The sequence below is a fragment of the Hipposideros armiger genome, unplaced genomic scaffold (genome assembly GCF_001890085.2).
Source record: "Hipposideros armiger isolate ML-2016 unplaced genomic scaffold, ASM189008v1 scaffold_59, whole genome shotgun sequence".
In the NCBI taxonomy this organism is placed as follows: Eukaryota; Metazoa; Chordata; class Mammalia; order Chiroptera; family Hipposideridae; genus Hipposideros; species Hipposideros armiger.
The window spans coordinates 3,535,982-3,546,207 of NW_017731409.1; positions in this window are offsets into that span (position 1 = coordinate 3,535,982).

Here is a 10,226-nt window from a genome sequence, read left to right on the forward strand (position 1 = left end):
ACCCTTAACCTGAATGCTGATAGGTGTAAAGAGGAAATACAGTGGAAGAGATCTACTGGCAGAATCATGCTGCCAGGTCAGACTTGTGCAAAATGTCTCTCTACCGGGGAGTCGGGTCTCACTGAGGCTGTAAAAGGGTGGGGAGTCAGTGTGAAAAAGTAAAGCTTTCCCCTTTATAAAAGGACTCTGTGTTACAGCCTATTGTTTATAAGCATGAGCTCTGGGCTTAGATGTGCACTCAGAGCTTCAAATAAAACAGCATTTGCAAACCACAGTGCCTGTCACTTAGTGAATGCTTAACGAATGACGGCTATTGTTATTTTTTTAATAGGAAGTGCTAATTATAGTAGAATCAGGGTTCGTATCAAGAGGAAAATGGACAGCTTGATAGACTATAGAGTAAACTGGTAGGACTGTCTATCCATTGGGATTGCTATTCTTCGCCAAGCTCAGTGCCTGGCCCATCGAGATACATAGTACACATTTGTTGACTGGAAGGAAAAATTGGACAAGTCTAGGTAAATTAGTAGATGGGGGGATTTGAGCTTGTGGAAACTTTCGAAAGGGAAAGAATATATAAACACCTGAATTCTTGAAGTTGAGGGGTTTCAGGCCCTGAGTAAACTTGTTCAGTTTTTAATTTATAAAATTGGTCATTACCACTACGTTACAGGGTTATTATAAGAAACATTTGACAATGCATGAGGATGTGCTCCATTAACTGTAAAGCACAAATCAAGTGTTTGCTACTTTTAATAAAGTTAAGCAATTACCTAACAGATCCTTTGGGTTGTGACAGCTTCAGTGCTGAGACTGAAGGGAAAGTTCCCAGCCCTCGGGTTTTAATATATTGTTTTTGCCTTTTAGGTTGGTTCTCGTGCACTAGAAAAGCCTTGAACTTCTTATATTATTTGCTATAATAAATGGGATATGAGCCTCTTCAGAAAGCCTGGGTACAGGTGGACAAGCAGGTAAAGCTACCTGAGACAGGCTCACCTTGGCTGAGAATATAGGGAGCCCCGTGAGCCTGGCTGGTGAGGAACAGCACCCCAATCTCCCTGCCCCTCCTCTCCGCAGCCTAATGCATCTCATTTATTGTTAATGCTGCTTCCACTGGCTTATTTGCAAATAGTCTGAATAAAACATCAGAGCAGAAAGGGAGGGGCAGCACTCTCTGTCTTCCATTACTGCTCCTGCCACATTCTTTCCCTCCTTCCCTTTCCTCAGGTTCCTTCTCCCTTCATTACTCTGATTAACAATCTTTATCTAATTGGCTTGTCATGAAGCAGCCAAATAGGACTCCTGGGCTCTTGCAGGGATGGTGAGGAGAACGGCTCAGACAGGCCCAGCATTGGTTTTTGGGTTTTGTTTTCCTGGATGGATGGAGGCAAAAAGCAAACATTTGCAGTCTTAGAGAGAAGACCTGGGAATAAAGGAGAGGCTCTGTTCTTTCTAGGGAACTGCCTCAGCCCTCAGGAGGATGGCAAAGGGTCAGCCTGGAAAAGGGAGGCCCCATGGCTGCTGCTGCACGGGGTACAAATCTGGCGCACCAGGCAAATGTTTGCATAATCCTGAGACGAGGCAGATTAGGAAAAGCGCAGCCAGAAAGGCATGTACTGGGCATGAGCATCAATCCACATACCAGGTTGCCCAGGGAACGCACACAGTTTCTGTTCTTTTCTCTAGCTGAACTTAATTACTGACTATCCTGATTCTTATAGCAACCATTCCTTATGTTTCTTTATAGCTGTATCACTAAAAAGTGCATCCCTAAGACACTGTAATTGAACCTTGCCAATTTAAAAAAAAACTTGGTATGTCTTTTAAATCATTTTTAACCTATAAATTCCACCTAGGCTCCCTCTTGTTTTTATAAATGTTCTGTTTAAGAACCTGAACCTTTTAAACTGCGAAGTTCCCCACAGCCTGAATTTTGCTGATTGTGTATTCAAGGAACAGTTTAATTTGTTCCTCTGAGCTCTGTATTTTCCTGCAAATTGGTAGCTGGATCCAAGGGCTTGATTAGACTTAAGTTTGATCCCTTTGGCAAGATTATTGATGGTGGTTGGTGGTGTGTTTTTCATCAGGAGGCATAAAATGTCTGCATGTCTCCCTTTTTGTGATGTTAGCAGCTGTGGATGTTCAATGCCTAGATCCGTTAATTCACTGGGGATTGCAAAAGGTAATGTTCTATCATTTCTTTTTCATTTATTAGTTGCAATACTTCCATAAAGAGATATTTCCTTTCATCTACGAGTTAGTTACCCAGTGGTACAGTTCACGAAAGAAAGGCAGGACAAATACTGGATTCTTTGTCTTTATTCATCAGTTTTCAAGATAATGATTAAGTACCTTTCATCCTCCAGTAGCAACCAATTAGTTTTTTTTCAAATATCAGTAGGAACCCATGGATTTAAACGTATTTGATGGATTTAAATACATTTATACACTTATTACCCTTATTGAAATACCAATTGCCCTGCTTTGGCTGTGGGAGCTTCTTTGGCTCCTGAGTCCTGCTGACATGACCCTGGTGGTCTTTTATACCTTCCCTGTGGTCTGGAATGACAAGATACTCCAAGCTCATCTTGTATATCTCCTGCCCCAGACCTATAACTGGCCTTTCTTCCAAGAAGCCCTGATTTAGTGGAATACGATGCAAGGGATACTTATTGCTGATTTATTACAATGTTAGCCATTGTTTGTAGTCTTTTCAGTGGACAGAGCTAAGGAGTTGATAGAGGAAAACATGTACATACAGCCAGTTCTGCTGTAACACTTGTTTTTAAAATGCAAATTTGTTCAAGCACAATTGGTATATTCAGGAACAATTTGAGCCTAACACACGCTTTGCATTTGGCTATGGGTGATATTATACTAGAGAAACATTAAGTGAAGCTCAACCAAGCTGTGTAAAAATATGCAAAACAGCAAAAAAATCTGGAACAATCTTTCCCACAATCAAACCTCAGAATCTAGCTACAAAGACCTTAAACTGAAATTGCCAAACCCTGCAGAAGTGGCACCTTTGACTGCTGGGAATAGCTGGTTTGGTGGTTTTAAACAACACTACAGTTTCCAGAGTTTTCAGCAGTCAGGTGAAGCTACAAGTACAGATGAGAAAACAGCAAAAGAATTTCCAGCAATGACACAGAAGGCAGCTATACAATGGATAACATTTTCAATTGTGATGCATCAGGTATCTGTTATAAACGCATGCCTCAAAGGGCCTCCATCTCAAAGGCAGAAAAACATGACCCAGGATTTAAGGCTACAAAAGATTTCTTAACCTTGATGTTCAGCACCGCTGCCCAGCAGAAGATGATGAGCCAGCCACCCACAGCTCAAGTGTTACTCCTTTCCACCCAATTTCAGGTAAACCTCCTCCCATCGCTTGACAATCACTAAGAAGCCACAACCCTTCCAAGGCCCACTTCCACAAGCAAACTTCAGGTCTTTCTCAAGGCAAAGTGGCATGTTTGTTGTAGTATTTATGTATTTCTTCACCAGTTTCTACCCCTTTTAAAAATGTGTCACTGATGAAGTTTTTGAGTGCTGTGCCTTTACCCCTATTTTTACCATAAGCCCAGTGGTTTTTATTGCTTGGTTTTGCACACTGTGGAGATTTTTAGGAACACAAAACACATACACGCATACACATCTTGTGAGTTCATACTGATACTTCCAATTCAACGGCAGGACTGTACAATTATTACTTACTTCACCTAATTTATAGTATATCTGTATCTCCTTTTTTCCACACCCCAAATCCTAGTTCCCAAGGATATAGAAGACAATAGAATATTCCAAAATCTCTCATTTGCTTTATTCCATCTTATACACACAACAGAATAACAATACAAAAACTGCTACAACCTTTATAATTACTGAGAGCTCTTCCAGAGGGAAGCCCTAACTGGTCACTTGCAAGATTTAGCAGGGTAAAGACCACTCTGGGGCCCTTAAGACCCCAACACAGACCCCTCACTCACCACTTATTGGCTTGGGCAAAACTCCTTCTAGGTTCAACACTGTTCTCAAGTTGCCTCTGTGCTTTGCCAGAATTCCTCCCCCACCCCCCACCCCCTTTCAGCTTCCTCCGATGCACATGCTGATACCTTGCAAATCTTGAAGCTATTAGTGGTTTGCCCTGCCTGTATTTGGGGGTTCATGGGTATACCTCCTCACTTAACATTGTTGTAATGTCCATCAATTAAATTTTTTTTGCTATTTAGATGCTCTGTCCATTTTTATGTGGGAATCCTGAGTGAGAGATTTTAAAACCATGACTTTGTCACCACTATCATCCCAGAATTCCTCCCTGATAACGATGTTTCCAGTTTGTCTTTGAATATGAACATTGCTTTTTTTGTGTATACAAAGATGTTTAAAATTTTTATTTGGTCAAATCTATTTGAACTTCCCCCATTGTTTTTATGTTTAACAAGTCCTTTGTCAACTAGATGTTAGATAAAAATTTTTAGTTTTTTATGACATTTAAAATTTTGTTTTACACATATACCTCTTTTATCCATCCTATCCATTTGAAAATTATTTTGTAAAGTGCTGTAGGAGGAATATAAGTTAATTATTAACTTAAAAACAAATTATTTTTTCCTAAAATACTAAACTTCCCAAGTCCATTTATTGAATTTGTCATTCTTCCTTTATTATAGGTAAATTATAAAAATCAAGGTTTATATCTGGGTTATCTCTTCTTGATATTTCTCTCTAATTTTGTAGTTATACAAAACTATTTATTTATTTCAGCTTACTAGTATACGTTAATGTCTACAGCATTTTCCTCTTCACTACTTTTCTTTTTTTAAAAAGTTTGTTTTCACCCACATTATTTCTTATTGAATTCCAGGAAAGTGAAAACACTAAGTCAATTTTGGGGGTAGCCCTTTGGTTCTCTATCAATTTTCTTTTTAAAAATGTAACCATGTCTGCTTGTTTGACCCTTTCCAAATGTTATGTAACATCTCAAGAGGTGCTATCTGTGATTGTATCTCAGGAGCAGTTGGCAAGGCTTTTGACAGCTTATTCTAGGCTGGGCAAATTATTTGGGGGGAATGACATGTTATTAGGGCATGACATTAGCCCTGCTCACTAGGATGATGGGATAGCATCTGAAAGTCGGGATTCAACCAGGCAGACAAGACTTCTTGTGCCAAGAGACTTAACCTTTCCAGCTGTGATTCAGGATAGGTTCGGTGTTGATAGGTCCAAGATGGAGAAGAAGGGCCATCCACGGGTAACAAACACCCAGCACCAAGTTTCAGTTCAGGGCAAATACCTCTTATAACCGATAACACACATTTGCAAGATAGCCGGGTAGAGCTAGGACTATGGTATGAAGCCATGGAACAGGACAGAGCTGATGGAATTACAAGGGATGCTAACCCATGATCTTGATCTTTCATGGTTGCTAGAACTAACCAGCTTGCATAACCACAAGCTGGCAGTAGCAATACAACATATTTGCATTCTGGAGTTGATTCTTTTCTTCATGGGGCGTTCAGCTCTGACCTTGGGAGGTAAGGGCTGGTGCCTATAAATGCCTTCTCTTGTCTTGAGACAAAAACAAAAACAAAATTAATATGCCCAATAAATGGCATGTAAAGACTCCCATCTTGTAAATAAACTTGGAAAAATATTCTGGAATATCTCATGTAAAAAACCAGCCTAAAGCCTCAGCTGAAATTCAATAGATTTTATGTGCAGCTTATTGTTCAAAGCAATAGGAGTCAAATAGTAAAACGCAGCCTTCAGGAAGATGCAGAGATACTAAATAGGAACAGGCAGCTCTTGTCTGTTGACAGTGAATCCTCTAGTGACACCAGCCCATTAATCTTTTTGCATTTTTTCTCTTTCCAGCATACAGAACCTTCCATGCACCTGCAAGAAAGAATATTCACTGATTCCATTAACACATTCAAATTTAGAGCTCTGAGAACTTTTAAGGATGATTGTGTCCATCTCCTTCATTTTACAGGACTGGAGAGGTGAAGGGACTTGAGCATGCAGCTTGTCTGCCAAAAAGTCAGCTCTGCCAGGTCATTGCTGCAAAATGATAGCTGCATTCATAGGCTTCACTCTTTTCATTTTACAGATGGGTTAAATGCAGCCAACCGCAGGGAGGCTATGTGGTCAAATTACCAAGGGATATTCTGGGAGTTCTCTACTGACAAGGAAAACATCAGGCTAACCCCATGGAAGGACCAGAGATTAAATGTGGTCACTTTTGTATATACTGCCCATAAGGCTCTCGCAGGAGGTGCAGTCCTGTGAACACCCACAAATAGAACAAATAAACAGTGTATTTTAATTATCTAAAGAAAGCAGTAAGGAATGATTTTAAGCTAGGAGGGTTGTCATAACACCATAAGTAAAGTCAATACATTGCTTGGTACATGAATTAATTAGTGTTTAAATAATAAAAAGAACTATCAATTACAAAACATTACTACAAATTACCTGCTGTGCAAACAGCTTCTTTTGCTATTATTAATAATTCTAGCTACTGATTTTCTGTAATTGTAAACCACAGTTTTCCTTTGGATGAGCAGCTAAGCAGACTTACAAGGCAAGGTCAAGTTCCCACTCACACCAATAAAAGCTGCCCGGTGCCTTGTCCCCTTCTGTTGACCCTTCAAAGCTCTCTTGCTTCTCAGCTGTCAGAGAAACAATCGCTCAGTATTTGCTCATTAAGGTCAGAACTAGCTTTTATATTAAAATCAAACATCCAAGAAAACAGCTGAGGTGACATTTTCCGCTTCTGAGCATGGCTTGCCCAGTGAAATCCCCCCACCTTTTGCAGCCAGCTCAGCCACTGTGGAGGGCAGATCCTGCTGGGCGGCAGTGACAGGGAACAGTGTGATTTATTAGGAGGCCTGGGCCTCCAGCTCAGAAGATTAGAGGTCAGGCCCCTACTCTTCAATAATCTCAATGTGGGATTTGGGACAACTTATTTAGCCAATTTGCTATTTCATTCTCCCAGTTAGGAGAAGTAGACTGTGCTCCTTGCCATTTATTTCACAAGGCAATGAGTGAGCATTATATCTGGTGTTTAAACCTCAAATAAAACATAGAATAAATGAAGAAAACCTTTGCTCTCTTTTTCACATTTAAAATAAGTTGTCCATTAACTCTCCGGCTGATTATGATTGGGCCAGCCATCTATTCTGTGTGAACATGGCCCAAGGAACAAAGGTGTAGGCATGGGATGTTCCTCACCCTCCTGGTCCCTCTGAACTTCACATGCAAAGTCAGGTCCTGCCTCATAAGCAGAGATCCACTTGCTGAGATCTCCTGCTATACAAGTACCCTCTTCAGACATCACGTGGATTTTCTCATTCAGTCCTCTCGGGTACATCATTTTTGCCCCCTTTTTACAAATAAAGAAATGGAGACACCAACAGGTTAAGACCACAGAGCTAACAAATGACAGAGCCAGGTATCAACCCAGAAAGTTTCTTCACCACCCTGCTAATCCATCAAATGCAGTTATTCTTGGAGTGGGCTTCTGCCCTGCACCCTTGCCATGTTTCCTGTTTCTATAATCTGGATCTAATTTAGAAGGCAATTGTCCCATGTCAAAGGGTCCTTCCAAGCGGAAGCCTCCACTTCCTCCAGGAAGCTCTCTATAGCACACTCACTGCACCCCATGCCCACTCTACCTGGCTTTCAGCTCAGTGACCCCACATGGTTGGGAGCTTCTGGAGGAAGGGGACAATTCATGGTTGGGTTCCCAGGCTCTTATCCAGGGTCTGCCACTAGTAGGTAAAATTTTGTATAATAGATAAGTTTCTCTTTTTCTCTCTCACACACATCCAACATATACACACGAGGACTAATGACCTTCAGCCACCTAAAGTCCCAGAATGTCTCTCCAAAACTCGAGTTTATAATCTCTTGCCTCTGACCAATGGCCCTTACTATACCAGCCCATGAAGATGCAGGGGGTGGAGATGGGAAAGAATGACTGCCCACTCTAATTCTGGGTTTGCTTCAAACATTGTGTGGGATTTCTGGTGCATCTTAATCCATCCTTTTCTAAACTTTCCTCCCTCGGGGCACTTAATATCTTTCTCCAGACCCTTCCTTCAGGGGGCCGAGTGAAGTGGCAATAATCAGATGGAGTCTATGAGACCGAATGGATGCATCTCTCTACACAGTTACACCCCTACCCGCTGCCTGTGAGCTACCTCCACCCTGCTAACCACACCGCCCTATCTTAAAAGGTGACTGCAATAAAACAGGAAATAAAAACCAGAAAGTCTATATTCTTTGGCTGATCAGCCTTTGTAATAAATGCTACAAGGTGGAACAGAAATAAATTTGTGAACTATCTGAGCTGCAATCCCTTGATTTCAAAGTAATCCAATCCCGGGGAAATGTCAGTTCCAATTGAAGAGGAAAACAAACTTCAAGTGTCTGGCATTCCCCAACCTAAGCAATCGCTGAGGTCATAAATGTGGTAATCGTTCGAGGGCTCCAGCAAGTCCTGTGCTGGGTTCAGTGGCCCTGTGTGTTTGCATGCGGGCTGTGCAAGTATTTCACTCCCCAACACACTCATGTTCTCACCTCCTCTCCAGCACCCCTTCCTGCCTGCCATGGAAGAGGTATTGATATTCCAGCCTATAGCTGATCTGCAGAACTCAGACACCAGAAAGCAAGGGGAAAGAGCCCACTGTGATGCTGAAAGCAGAGTTACCATGGGTCCCCGCAGAAGGTAGGCTGCTTCGATTCGAGGCTTCCAGGGCATTCAGAAAGTTCATCTGGATCAATGGGAAATGAGTCAGATGGATCGAAGCCAGCTCTGGCTCCTGACAGACTGCTTCTTATGGACTTGTCAGGGTTGCAAAGGCCTCTGGGTAGAGAGACCTGGATGACATAGTAACGTGCTACAGGAAAGGCAAAGTTCTGCTCCAAGGCATAGCTCACTCAGAAAGACCGGGAAAGGACAATGACTCAAAATGCATCAGGATCTCGTTTTTGCTCGCTTTCTGAACATCCAGTAAATCTCTGTGTCTAATCTTGCGGTTAAAGCATTATTGACTCATCTACCGTGGGATTGTCTGAGATTTCTTGGGCAAACATTTCTTTCTTTGTTCGTAAATTAAGTAAATTCTTTGTGGTTTCTTATAAATTCTTTGCCTCTTTCCTCACCAGTTTTCTGCACAATTGACCACACCCTCTTTTTTATTTTTTTTATTTTTCAATTGTAGTTGACACTCAGTATTAAATAAGTTTCAGGTGTACAGCATAGTGGTTAGACATTTATATAACTTACAAAGTTATCCCCCCAATAAGTCGAGTGCCCACCTAGCACCAGTTATTATATTATTAACTATATTCCATATGTTATACTTTGCATCCCCGTGACTATTTTGTAAATGCCAATTTGTACTTCTTAATCCCTTTGACTTTTTCACCCAACCCCCAACCTCCTTCCCATTCTGGCAACCATCAGTTTGTTCTCTGTATCAATGAGTTTGTTTCTGTTTTGATTATTCATTTATTTTGTTTTTTAGATTCCACATATAAGTGACATCATGGCATTTGTCTTTTTCTACCTGACCTTTTTCACTCACCACTATATCCTCTCGGTCCATCCACAACATTGCAATAGCAAAATTTCATTCTCTTTTATGGCCAAGTCATATTCCACTGTACATATGCACCACACCTTCTCCATCCAATCTATCAAAGAACACCTAGGCCACTTCTACATCTTGACCACTGTACATGCAATGTCCTTCTTTGTCTCTTGTTACAGCCTTTGTTTTAAAGTCTACTTTGTCTGATATAAGTATTGCTACTCCAGCTTATTTTCTCATTTCCATTTGCATGAAATACCTTTTTCCATCCCTTTTCTTTTAGTTTGTGTGTGTCTTTCAATCTGAAGTAGGTCTGTTGTAGGCAGCATATGTAAGTGTCTTGTTATTGTCTCCATTCAGTCACCCTATGTCTTTTGATTGGAACATTTAATCCATTTACACTTAAAGTAATTATTGAGAGGTTGCCTTATTTTTTTTCATTTTTTTAATTTATTTTTTTTATTGTTAGTTTCAGGTGTACAGAACAATACAATAGTTACCCTTTTCACCCTCACCAGGTAACAACCCCCTCCCCCCATCTATTGCCCTCCCACCCCCGATATCATGCTTATCTATTACAATGCCATTGAATCCGTTCCCGCACTCTACTCCATGTCCCGA